This window comes from Dermacentor andersoni, chromosome 4 (assembly GCF_023375885.2).
Source record: "Dermacentor andersoni chromosome 4, qqDerAnde1_hic_scaffold, whole genome shotgun sequence".
Taxonomy (NCBI): Eukaryota; Metazoa; Arthropoda; class Arachnida; order Ixodida; family Ixodidae; genus Dermacentor; species Dermacentor andersoni.
The window spans coordinates 69,534,896-69,548,411 of record NC_092817.1 but is presented as its reverse complement, the minus strand read 5'-3'; the positions used below and the strand labels follow the sequence as shown (position 1 = coordinate 69,548,411).

Sequence of the window (13,516 nt, the reverse complement as noted above, 5' to 3'; positions counted from 1 at the left end):
TAGTATTATGATGCCATCGATGCTATCTTATCTAATAACTGTTGCATTGAGTACATCGTACTGCACAGAAATGCGAATGCTTCAGGACTGTGTGAATATATGTTTCGCATAGATTGTTGTATTATTACTGTTTGGTGGACGTACTGCTTTTCATTCATTGAAGCATAGATATTTGGTTTCATCGTATGTATATCTAAGATAGAATTAGATAAACAGTCGAGTAGAAATGAACTGGCTTTAGAAATCCCTCTAGCATTGTCATTGAGTCGCATATTGTTCTTTCATATTCTTAAGGGACTTGCAGAAGCAGAGGTTTATGGAAGCTCTCGCGCATAATCTTGGGCGAGTTGCAAGCCTAAAGAGAACAGTTCGTTTGGCAATCAAAATGTCGCATGTGAAGAAGTTTACGCGCCTAGGAGCATAAAATCATGACATCGTTTCCACTTTTGGGCGTGACGTCGCACGCTTGATTTTTCAAACTAATGTAGGTATCTTGGAAAAAATTATGGTGCATTGGCCGCTAAGACGACTCTATCAATACGCGGAGTTTCATTTACTTGTAATAATTAGTTAGTTCATAGGGAAGTTGTAAACGTTACAGAATGCCCGTCTGCAGTTAATACATAACCGTCTGGTTACAGAAAACGGCCGTAACTCGTTTTTTATCAAAATTATCCCGAAACAAATTATATGACAATTAGCCGCTAAAACAACCCTAAAATTACGCCGAGTTTCTTCTGTTTTTCATAATTATGTAGTTCACAGTGAAGTTGTAAATATTGTGGAATTCCCGTGTGCTATGCGGCGGTACTTGCACATGTCACTACTTCATAAATGAATAACAATAAATCACTCCAGAGTCAAGAGATGTATTCGTTGTCTGTGTCCTACAAGAAAAACAACAAAAACAATAACAACAACAATAGTAATAATAGTATACATAGACGCGTGGATGAGGTAAAACACACCCCAGTTTCGCTGCTTGTCTTTCTTCACAGAGTGGAAGGGCTGATGGAATTTCTTCTTTTGTTCTTATTGTTGCTCACAAGAGATTGCTTTAGAGCGAGTAAAAAAATTATAAATATAGATTGAACCAACATTATACAGAAAGTCTAGTAGAGCTCTGTAATGAAAGCCTCTCCACTTCCCTTCATGAAGTCTAACTGCACTTTCAGGCAAAGCATAGAGAAAGAAATTCATCAAGAGGGGACACTCTTCAAAAACTGGCAACAGGCAACACGTCACGCCTAGTTTCAACACCATCCGTTAGTTGACGCGAGCATCAGAAAAAAAGAATGTGAAATAAACTTCCAGACAACGTTTTATTTTTTTTATTCCTTCCCACTAAAAGTGAAATAGTTTTGCGTGTAAATGAACTTATGCTTTGCAACTTTTTGTTGCGTTGCCTAGCAACAAGCTAGCGGCACACCAGAAGCTCGTGCATACGTCATGCGCCAGACAAGCCGCAGGAGTGAGCGAGGCCGGCAGCGCATGTGAAGCTCGCGTGCTCGGCGACCCGTCTCTTTTGGATGTAGCCCGTTTTTTGGGCTCCCGGCGTTCTCTTGTGTTCCGTCTGCATTTCGACACGGCACCGCTGCACTCCTGGACTACAGCAAGGTGAGGAATGTTGTTTGACAGTCTGCGACGCACTTCAAGCACATTTAGGCTTACTGCACAAAACTGTACCTATATAGTGACGCAGTTATCGAAAAACAGCTCCGCAGTCCAAGCCTAGTTAATATGAGTTAATTACTCGTACTGGGAGATGTTTGCGACGCTTTCTATGAGCCCAAGCATAATTATAACCTATTTCGGTAGTTTTTGGGCACGCTCGCCGCACCTGGCTTTCTGACGAAAAGCACCTTGGCCGTGTGACGCAGCTTCGCGTGTACTGAATCTTACCGGGACCAGTTTTGGCGCTTTCTCTGACCCAAGACATTATTGTAACTAATTTCACTACTTTTCGGGGTACTTTTCAAGCACAGTGGCCGCGCTCGGCGTAGTGGCGCAGTTAACAAAAAGCAGCTCGGCTGTGTGCCGCAGTGTCGCGTGTATTGAATCTTACTGGTAGAAGTTCGTGACGCATTCTCTGACCCGAAAAAGTATTGTAATTTATTTGGTAACTTTTTGGGATATCTTGAGGCTTGCTCGCCGCTCCTGGGGTTGTGAAGCTGTTAGCAAAAAAGCAAGCCGGCCATAGGGAGTTAGTTTTGCGTGTACTGAATTTTAGTGGGACAAGTTTGGGACGCATTTTATAGCCCTGCAACAACATGTACCTTATTTCGGTACTCACGCTTCTCGAAAACGCGACGAGCGATTGCCGAGAGTGATAACACGGGAGTGTTGCATGCGCTGGCAGGACGCGTAAAAGATAACACGGAGGAGCTCAAGAACATGACATTTATGTATTCTGAGCGACTGAAAACAGGCTTTGCACCCACGAGTCTGACTTGAGTGCGATTAGAAGGCATTCTGCGAGCGTGTAACATGGTCTGGCTGAGCCTGTGTTGTAGCCACCTTTGTGTACTTAGCGTACCATCGTGTCGATTGTGGCCAAGTTGTTTTGGAAACGCGCAGTCACCCGTGTATTTGTGCACTTAAAGTGCAGGAAATAATGCCCGGGAAAGGAGGGGTGCTTGAAAACCGCATGTTCAGATTTTATGGCATTGTTTGGGAGGAGTCTTTGCTGCGCAATGTACGTAAAAGTGAATTTATCTGTAATGCCGCTCATTCACCACTTACGCACGTTTCGCCTCTACACGCAATACTCCTGTTAGGTCAATATACCGAAATGATACGTGCTTGTAATTTACTTTCGTTCAGCTGATGGCATCCGGTGGAGCATCGTACGGCAACGACTGCTGCTTACCTGGTGCCACAACTTTGGATGAATGCATAAGAAGCCCGGAACGAGCATTTCTATAGAGCAAAATAAACATTTCATTATTTCAGAAGACGTCTTTCGTTTTCTTTATGAAATTGCACCTGACAGATTCGGCGCAGTCTTGTAAAGGTCAATCGCAATCATTTCTACTTAATAATGAAACGATTCCACGCCAAGGCCAGGCAAGGTTCAGCAGAAGCGAAAAAAAAAAAATGAGTGCCGCGCCGAGCAGCGGAGCCGGCGCGGCGTGTACCAACTGGTGTTCAAAACGCTCGCGCCCAAAACCGAAACCGGAAAGAGTCAATAACATCCGCTTGGTGTGCTACAGTCAATTCGGCCGCTGGGCTCTATGGGAGTGTCCGCTCTTGTTGAAATTTCTTTCTCTATGGGCAAATTTACACCCTTTGGCTTGCCCCTTCTGCCACACAACAATAATCGTTATCTGCCTTGATGCGTTTCCTTTCTTTAACGCTGCGAGCCCGGTACTTTCCAGTAACGAACGGCACGCGCGTTATCAGTATAGAACAGTTTACACCCTTTGGAGTGCCCCTTCTGATAACGCGCGTGCCGTTCGTTACTGGAAAGTTCCGGGCTCGCAGCGTTAAAGAAAGAAAACGCATCAAGGCAGATGACGATTATCGTTGTGTGGCAGAAGAGGCAAGCCAAAGGGTGTAAACTGTTCTTAGAGTGTAGTGAGGGAGTCCGGATTAATTCTGACTACATGGGCATCCTTAACGTGCCCCCAATGCACGGGACACAGGCGTTTTTGCATTTAGCCCCCATCTAAATGGGAGCTAAAACACTATAGACGCTAAGCCACCCCGACAGGTACCATAAATGTAGTGTGTGTGTGTGTGTGTGCGTGTGTGTGTGCGTGTGTGTGTGTGCGTGCGTGCGTGCGTGCGCGCGCGCGCGTATTTCGTCCATCTTCTTTTCATCGGAGGGAGGATCACCTTCTCTCGGGGCAGTTCTGCATGAGTACGAAGTGCTCTTGAGGGGGAGCAATGCGGCAACAATGCGTGTCGAGAGGGCATTATGGCGACGCCCAAGTAGCTCGCGATAGGCGCTCGAATTTCGCACAAAGCTAGCATTTGGCTGTTCGTTAAGTCTCATACTATGATATCTGCAGCATAACACCAGCATTATCTGCCTGGTTTGTTCACAATAAAGCTGAAGGGCGCGTCCTCTGCGGTAACGGCGCGACTCAAAAAAATGTTGATTTTGCTGCAACGTAACTGCGGTGCTACCTGTCACAACTGTGGCAATTTAGGTAACTACTTTTCGTTAAAGAGGCACAAAAGGAGAATATTAATAGGAGTGGGGTTGAAAGATTAGGCTTACAAGTGCAATCACGAATTCCTCATTCGTAGCACGAACAGAACTTTAGTAAGCGAGAAAATGACTAATGTGTAGAATCGGAGTGGCGCCACCTACTTTGGACTATGGTACCTCTCGTGTGACGTCAGGACTGGCTGATACATGCACAGCGGCAGAGTAGGAGGTCACATGGGACATACATCAACTCGCACGTTTTGACGCGAGCGATTCAAATACGTATTGGCACACAGAAAACAATACTAGACTTCCGTACGAGTAATCTATCGATCTAGGTCGGCTTATTACATTACATTAGTGTTTCTTTAGGATTATCATCTAATATGTTTAAAAAATGATTTCGCGCTTTTTATTACTTGCAGTACTAAGGTCTTGTTGAATATTTTTTTTATGATATTAAAATCAAAATTCTTTTTAGCTAAGAGAGCGTTCCGAAGTAAAAAATCGGCAGTGGCTTAGCTCGGCTATGCCAAGATATTCGTAGCGAAAGCGAAGGCATAGCATGGTTAGCCTTGGTTAAACTTGATTGCAAGTCCAGGTTGGTGTGGTTGTCTATCTATGTTGCGGCGTTTAGCCAGTCGTTCGGCGCGCTGTTCGTCTGTTTCCTGGGCGATTCGTTTTCTCTTCATCTTGTTCCGATGTCGATTCTAGGCCTCCTCCTGTTTATCAGAATTTTCGCCGTCCACACTGCCGCCTCAACTGTGGTTGCGGCGCACGCGAGCTCTCCTTTTCAATCCTCCGACATGTTATCAGGCAGGCGACGCAGCTGGCGAAGCGAGCGGAGGCGAGCGCAATGATGAGAAACGCGGTGTGACGTCATACCAAACGGCGACGGTTGAAAGGCGCGGCGCTGGGCAGCGGCGGAACACCTGTGGCTCGGTGCTACTAGTGGCGCATGCGCAGTAGTGACTAGAGAGCTAGAGACAGAGAGAAATATCCGCGGCGAGGCGCGCGTTGTGACGCCATGTGCCTCCTCGGAGCACCGCTCCGGCGAAATCGAGTTCGCGGCCAGTAAAGCTTTCGATTTAAAATGCCGGCGATTATAGCCGTACCCTTGTACTTATAGAGCGTTGTCAGGAGGCAGCCTTTTTATAGGCGAGCCGCTTTTCTCCATGCGTTCAGCGAGCAACGACCGAATGGCGCACGCTCTCACTTTTGACGCAATGCAATCGGGCGAACGCGGCCTTCGCCGAACGCTGCTTTGGTGAAGCCGCGAAAGGGCGATTCGGTACACTAAAAGAGGTAGGACCGTTGCGCATGTGCGTGCCACGCCACTTTATGTCTACCGCTTGCCGGGGCCCTGCGGACGGGAGGAGATAAATATAAGCGAGCTGCTTCTGCGATCCCCCGGCGTCATTTTAGAAAGGCGAACAGGAAGCTTCCTGGTTCGACGTGGGAGCGGCACCAGCGGTGGCGTCATCAGAGTCTAAATAACACACACGCTGGTTGCGTGGGCCTGTATTACGGTGGATGTTACGAAAGCCAGAGCCAGTGTACATTCCATTACAACAATAGCTTGTGCAACTTGTAAGCACAGTGGGCGGCTTTTTTACGTAAGCAGGCGTAGGCAAGATTAACGAATGTGGTTTGAAGAGAGCTCTGTTCGTGTGTTTGCGCTTGTCCATATTTACCAACGTCGTGGCACTGCAGCAATAATCATGATGAGGTCCTATGTTTTTTCTTACTCCGATGATTTTCCGTGAATGGACAACCTATGGGTATGTACAGTCACTCAGAAGAGTTTACCGGAGAAGGATTTCACGTCAAAAGTGAACTTCTGTTCTTTTGAGCCATGGCGTTTCTAATTTTTTGGATCAGTGTATATGTCGCATGAAGCTGCTGCGTATTCACCTATGAATCCGGGGATATGTGTCCACGCTTCGCCAAAATCGTGCTTTTTCGCTAATTCCTGTCCCTTAACCTTTTGTGGCCGATATTTAACATAGCAACTAGTTTATCAACCCTTCGCCAGCGCATTTCTGCTGTCGCCGCGTCGGCACTGTAGTTGTTTGTTCCAACGAACCGCCACGCACTGAGGAGGCGAGGTTTTGTCATGATAATTGCTTTTTTTGTTCCGCGTTCATGGGCTTTTTGTTTCGCATATTTACCTCTAGGTGGGTGAATGGAGTAGAGGGCATGGACTCACAGGAAAAAATTTATCTAAGAAGGCAGGGGGGGGGGGGGGGCTGCCATTACGCTGTACACGCTGTATTCGCATTTTATTGTACAACGACATTTCTACGGCAACTGTCACTGGTTTTGTCCCTATTTAAGTATACTCATGATATCGTCTTTCTGATGTATGGTACAGGAGCAATACTGCTCACAGCGTACAAAGTGGTCGACTTGGGTAATGGCTTAGCAAGCGGCCTATTTCCGTCTTTGCCCTTTGTATATGTATCTGTTGTCATATCGAATAATAACAATAATTAGCACTTCGGAGTATAAGCTATACCAGCGTGACGTGGCCTTTTTCGTTCGATCCTTTGTGGCGCCGGTGAGTGGTTTTACTTTTTTCATCGTAAAGTTAACTTATGGCTTGTGTTAGGTTATGGCGAGTTTTCTTTCGTTTCTGTTGATTTTACTTTGGTTTCGTAGTAAGCTTCCTCTGCATTGGCAACAAGTTTTAGTGAATTGTGAAATTCCTATCTGATGCTGTAGTCAAATGCGCGAGGATGCCGATAACGTTATAAGATAACGTAACGTAAATGCTACTGGGGATGCGCTTAAGGAAAAGGAAGACATCTTGGACGGCAGTGCATAAATGCGGCTGGACTAAAAAAAAAAATTGAGGCTACATATCATAGCATAAAACTATAACATGCAGCCATGCATATATAAAGCAAATAAGACATAAGTTACCAGGAAGATGGAGGCTTAAAGTGGTCAGCAGTGATTAAACAAGAAATGAAGGTGCAGCCAACGTTTCTACAAGAAATTCTTTCATTCGTGAAGCCTATGAAACAACAATAAAACTATAAAAACTATCACACTACACACGAACCCTGGGAGGCCTGTTTGTCAGTAGAATCTTAAAACGGGGAGTGACGCAGAACTTGGGAAAGAGATGTAAATTTCTAACCGTGAACGAGTTGTGCTCGCTCAGGAGTGGACAGAATTTTTGAAAGTTAACTGTAATTTATATTTGCTTTGCTGAGGCAACCTCTATTCGATCAAATCAAAATAACGAAGTTATAGCGTGTTCAGTACAAAAAAAAAAAGAAGTGCCACGTGGTAGTACGATGAGCAAATTCATTCGCGGTCAAAAAAGCGACATGAAAGACGCCACATTTCGAGCTTTCATTACGCATGAAGCGTTCTTTACGGACAGATTGGTCTCGAATTCAGAGTCCCACGTTCATAAAAACAAAGGTCGCGATTCGTATGCCTCTTCAATCATTAATCCCACTTTCCCATTCCCTTTCCCCTCTTCTATTCTTGATGCGTTCCGAGTGCTTCCAAAACTGCGTCAGGCTTCCGGCGTTCTGTCGCGTACGTATGTGCCAATGAGGATAAGCCAGGTCATTAAAAACGAATCCATCTCGTCGGAGAGCGCGATAGAAAACTCATGAGGCGACGCTTTCCCCTGCTCCTCCACCACCCTTTCTCGTCAGCCCGAAATTCTGTCTGTCCTCTTGGTTTCCTGTTGCTCTTGGCACCTCCTCCCTTTTTCCCTTCGCGCGTCCCTCCCTCCCTCCCTCCCGCCTGGCCTGGCTGCCCGTGCTTCCCTCCGAACGAGGCGCTAGAGCAGAAACCGATGGAGACACGTGGCCAACTGTGCTCGAGCCACCGCGCTCCTTTCAAACGAAAGATGGCGAGTCGCTGGTGCCCATTTCTCGTTATTTGTGAGTAGTCGGCAGCCGTCCCTTTGCTCCGCTATAAATATCCAAGTTGCCGTGGAGAGAGCGCCGTCGCACCGCCGACTTTGATGTTTCATGGGCTTTTATGGCTATTCTTTCAATTTTGCTTTTCCGGAATTGAACTAGCGTTTCGCTTTCTGTTTTTTGTCTTTCAGTGTAAGACGCTTTACTGTGTAGTAGAAAGCCATCCTATGCTCCACGCGCCGGATACGTCGCATTTTATTGCCGAAGAGAGGTTGTTGCACTGTCAGCGCAAGTGGCTTTAGGGTAAAAGACCGCGAGGACCAATAAGGTATTTGGGCGTTGACTGATTGATTGTTTTATTATGAGAATGTCTCAGCGGACGCTTTCAGGGTAATCAGTGCGACAAGGGGGATAAAGGAGTTTTGTGCCGGTGCTTAGTTTGCTGGCATTTTTCGTAAAAGCAAAGAGAATAAATATGCGAATGTCTTCGAGTGCACAAGTCTGTTTTGTCTGCAAGTAAAATGCTGCTAAAATCCTTAGTAAGAAGGGGGTGAGAGCTAGTAGAGACTTTCGTTCTTCATTAGGTGGAAGGAAGGAATGGAGAAAAATAAATCATTCGAAATATAAGAACAAAAGAAAAAATACTATGCAGGCACCTTAGCAATTCTTATGACGTGTAAATGCGAGAGCATTGCTTGTCGCTCAGTTCAGTGCTGCTGCGTGATGTTTCCGAGAGTAATGCTGCTGCTTATGAGGTCGCAACAACGGAAGACGACAAACCAGCCACATTGCTATCTCTCAGATGAGCTTTATTTTCGGAGTTTTCATTAAAGTTTTTTTGAGCAAATTGGCATTCTTTGTTCTTTCTGGATGACACCACTTTTCAGCATGATGACACCACTTCACCGGGCGATGAAAGTATACTTTTCCAAGTGGCACCATGGTATCGACACTGCATTTCTTCATCGGTTTCGTATAGGCGAAATCCACCTCATACTCTGGCGGGACGCCGTAGCCGGCGTCCGACGGGTACCTGAAGCGCGTTGCCTCTTATTCGTCATCGTGGCTCATGAGCTCCGGCGACGGTGTCCGCGGGTCCAAGTTGATCGACAGCACTTGTGAGCGGAGTAGTAGGTCGATGCGTACCCTACTTCGTGCACTGTGCGTGGCACGTTTTCGAACGCCAAGTCGATTCCGGTGCCTAGCGAAGTAGCGGCTCGGCACGCATCGCGCCCATGAACGTTGGCATGTACGCGCGTCCTGCTTGAAGTCGCCTGCGACGAACAAGGATGGGCCGCAGCGTAAAACCGAAGGCTGATTCCTGAACACGAACGCTCCCGCGTCCGTTTGGGACAGATTTGGCGCCACGTATGCGCACACAACCACGAATCCCGTTTCGGCTAACTGCGTTGTCGGGGGCTCGTTGCCTCGCTGCAGTCACTGCAGCTCACCGTGTTCGCTCTGCAGCAGCTCGCTCTGCCTTTAGCGTTGTCGGGGGCTTGGGTGGTGAACGTTGTTTCGCTGCAGCAGCTCGCCTCACACGTTTCGCTGCGTTGCGATGGTCTCGTACTTCGTCGGCAGTGAAATGGCGCTTCGGGCCACGCTTTGCTGTCTCGCCTGATGAGTGCAGACGCGAGGGATTCAACTAGCGCCGACAGTAGCGCCACTTCTATCATGCGACATCTAGAGAATCGCCCGCCAGGCAAAGCTCAATCACATGTACAGACTCGAAGATATTCATCACTGTCGCCTGTTGCAACGGTGACGCAACGCAATGCATTGGTTAGCACGCTCGTCTGCGGAGCGGTAGCAGTGGGGCCGAGTGTCGAATCCTCACCGTGGCCACTTTTTTTTTTTTAGTTAGGTGGAGAAGACGTAATTTATGTGCCGTTTTTCTGTGACAGCATTCTGGTGACGCCGGAGTGGCACAGTGAGCGAAGTAATACTTTCGCATTAAAGAAGACAGGCAAAGCAGGTTGTTCATGATGTGTGAAAAACCAGACTGTACATAGTACATACGAAGGTTGGGCACACGAATCCATACGTCGTCACGCTAATATGTTGGATGTGAGTAAGGCTCCTAAACATGCGCTACATGTATGCAACAATGATGACGAAGTTATGAATCAGACGGGCCATATTTTAGGTCAACAAATTTTCTATCTCAGATAGTTAATACATGATTACTGTAGCCTACTGCCTGCGATCACAGACATTACTGAAAGAAGGCGAGACGAGCTGTGCGTCGTCGGGCCTCCTTTCTGTTACTATCGCAACGCGTACACTGTACGCTACAGCAAGCAGCTTTTAAGAATGACACTGTCCTTTCCTTTTTCGACGTACGAATTTCTATAAGAAGTACAGCAGCATGCTTCACACTCTTGTACCTTTTTGTTTTTCTTTCGTTGCACTCAGTAGGTCTTCGCTAACAGTATAGTAACGTCAAGGCAAAACCCTTCAACAGAAAGCTCTTCGGAATAAAAACAGCTTAGCGAGAAAAACGGGAGAGTAAGACGTTTGGGACGAAAACTTTCGCAGACAGCCTTCTAAGCTGCCGAAAGTGGGTGAGAAATTCGAATCTGCCTTACACGACAGACGCATGCGTCGTCCCCGAAATTGCTTCTGCACGACGAGAACAACGCTAGCAGGCTCGCTGTACCGTTCGTTGCTCGCCATTATCTCAGCGAGATATGCCGCGTCTGGAGTATACTGGGGCCACGAGGCGCCTTCACACAAGGTACGGCTTAACAAACACGAATGGCTTTTCTCATTCGCCGGGTGCAGCGCCACCTACGTTTCTTAGCTTGCAGCTTCTAAAAAAAATAATGCAAAAAGAAAGGAAGTTGCAGCTCTGGCGCACCCGTCATCTTCTATCTGTTTCCGACTTCCTTCCCGCGGCCGCGAAATAGATTTGTACGCCGCTAGAAAGTTCTCTTTGAAGAGGCGGGCGCTTTGCAGAATAGATAGATGGATGGCGTGAGGACTGCCGTCGCTGGCGGTTACCCCCTCGAGACCCGAGTCACGTTCGCGAAGGGGCGCGCACGATGCTGCTATGAATGGACGCAGCTGGCTAGAGTCGCGCGCCGAGCCCACCACTGTCGTCCGAGGACGAATGCACCCCACCGTGTTCTTCCCTCGCCTTGCGTCCCGAATAGCGTCTCTCGCCTTCTTTCTCGACGGCTCTGTCGCTTTGTTTTGTCTCTAGTCCGTCCTTGCCCTTCGCCTCGCAGATTCCGGAAAGACGAGATTGCCTTGGTCGATATGTGGAAGCCGCCGTGCTTGCGGTTCGCTGAGGCACCATCTCCTTCCAGCCATCTCAGTTCTCCCTATTACCGTTTCTTTGGCTCGCCTTGTGTTTCTTACGTATGGTTATCACCTCACGGAGTTGTAACTTCCTGCCGCTGAAAGTAATACTTCCTGCGAGTAATGGCGAGCACATCACTTAAGATGGCGGTTTAAACAGTGGGTATCGAGGGCGTGCTTCGGTACAAAACCCGAGCTCTGCGGAGGGCCGACGCAACGGGTGGAAGAATGGCCGAAAGCCGATGTCAACAGCGGGACTACGAGTGCGGCGACACCGACGCGAACACAAGGATTGTTGGTGTGGACCAATAATAGTAGATTTTAGAATGTTGGATCAAAATGGTAGGGAGCGTGAGTATAGGCTTAGCCCTTTGTATCCCTGCGGCAATTAATGTTGCCATAATGTACAAGAATGCTGCGAATCTCGCGCGTGTCGCTGAGCTTTCAAATTCCACTTGCGCTTTTCGCAGCACTTCGATGTTTCAAAATTAATAGAGGTCACTAACTGCCCTGACAGCAACGCTGCCAGAAACAGAAAGATGGCGTCCTCCTCCAGGCACTCGACTTAGTATCTACCGGAACTTTCTTCCAACTTGTAATGAAGTATGAAATAATGAAGTAATGAAGAAGCATTTTCTTTGTCCCCCCTGACATGGTGGTGCGTCCACATATGTTAGCGCCAGGAATGTGAGGTTCCCGACTTTCACGTGTAGCATTGTGAGGCTGTCTTTTTGGTCCCGCCATATTGCAAAACGCGTCGAGCTGTAATAGTGATTTTGATTTTCAGTGCAATACAGTATCGTTAGGGCAAGTAAACCGAAGATAACAGCCGAAGTTGTGTTTCGCATCTTTCTAAATTAGCTTGGGTCCCATAAATAATCTATATCGATATATATATATATATATATATATATATATATATATATATATATATATATATATATATATTGTAAGCACTATTAACGTACTTCGTCGTTTTCATTTGTACATAGCCATCATCATCTTCCCTCTTCTTCGATTTCTTCGCGCGTGAGCTGCGGGCGTTGCCTTTTTTGGAATAAACAGCGCTGGACAACTTGATCGGTCTCAGTATTATAAAGTGGTGGAGGTACGTCAAGATCCCGACGTCCTCTCGCGTTCCCGTCCTCCCTGGAGCTCCGTTCCGGTCGCCGCCTGCACCCAGCTACCCCTACAACAATGGACACTTCCAACCCCGGCCCTTCCGGCGCCTCTAACCCTACCACACCGACGACCCCGCCTGCGGCGCCCTCTTGGACTGTGACGAGCCCTCAGCGCGATCCCCCTGTCTTTGCGGGACTCCGCGGTGATGACGTAGACGATTGGATCGACCACTACGACCGCGTGAGTTCTTGCAACAAGTGGAACGACACCCAGAAATTGAGGCACGTCGCCTTCTACTTGACCGGAGTTGCAAAGACGTGGTATTTCAACCACGAATCCGACATCGCGGATTGGTCCACGTTTACCTCGAAGCTGCGGCAAATCTTCGCTTCCTCGTCTGGCCGTGCAGAAGTCGCCAAACAGAAGCTGGGAACGCGGCGCCAACTTCCCCAAGAGTCTTACACCTCATACATAGAGGATGTCTTGGCTCTGTGCCGCCGTGCGAATCCTAGCATGACGGAAGCCGAACGCGTTCGCCACATCTTAAAAGGCATTGGGCCTGTCGCATTCAACGCCTTAATCGTGCAAAATCCGGCTTCTGTCCAAGACATCACTTCAACGTGTCAACGCCTCGACGAGCTGCAGTCTATTCGTCTTCCACATGACTGCAGCGATCCTCAGGTTCCCCATTCTCCAGATCTACGTGCTCTTATCCGCACCATCATCCGCGAAGAGCTTCAACTACAAGACCTCAGGCGTCCACCTGCTGCCTGCGCCCCAACCCCCGCCTTCGACTTGCGCGAGGTCGTAAAGCAGGAGTTGACAGCGATGACTACACCCATGACGCATCTTGCTCCGGTAGCGAGCTCCACACCTACCTACGCGGATGTTGTTTCGCTACCCACCCCTACCGTGCCTTCCGTGCCTACTGGCGCTTCCTATGACCATTTGGCTTCGATGGGAACCAGAGCACTTGCTGCGCCATCGTACCCTCAGTGGCGTCCACCTCGTCCAGTTTGTTTTTACTGCGGTATACGCGGCCATATAT

The 13,516-nt window shown here is 47.9% G+C and overlaps 1 long non-coding RNA gene across 1 annotated transcript; it reads left to right on the top strand.

Annotated features, from left to right (window-relative positions):
- The first annotated feature begins 1,462 nt into the window (after positions 1 to 1,462).
- LOC129386351 (uncharacterized) lies at positions 1,463 to 2,954 on the top strand. The gene is made up of 2 exons (XR_008613761.2): positions 1,463 to 1,617; positions 2,824 to 2,954. It is a non-coding gene; the product is annotated as an uncharacterized lncRNA (long non-coding RNA).
- The last annotated feature ends 10,562 nt before the right edge of the window (positions 2,955 to 13,516 follow it).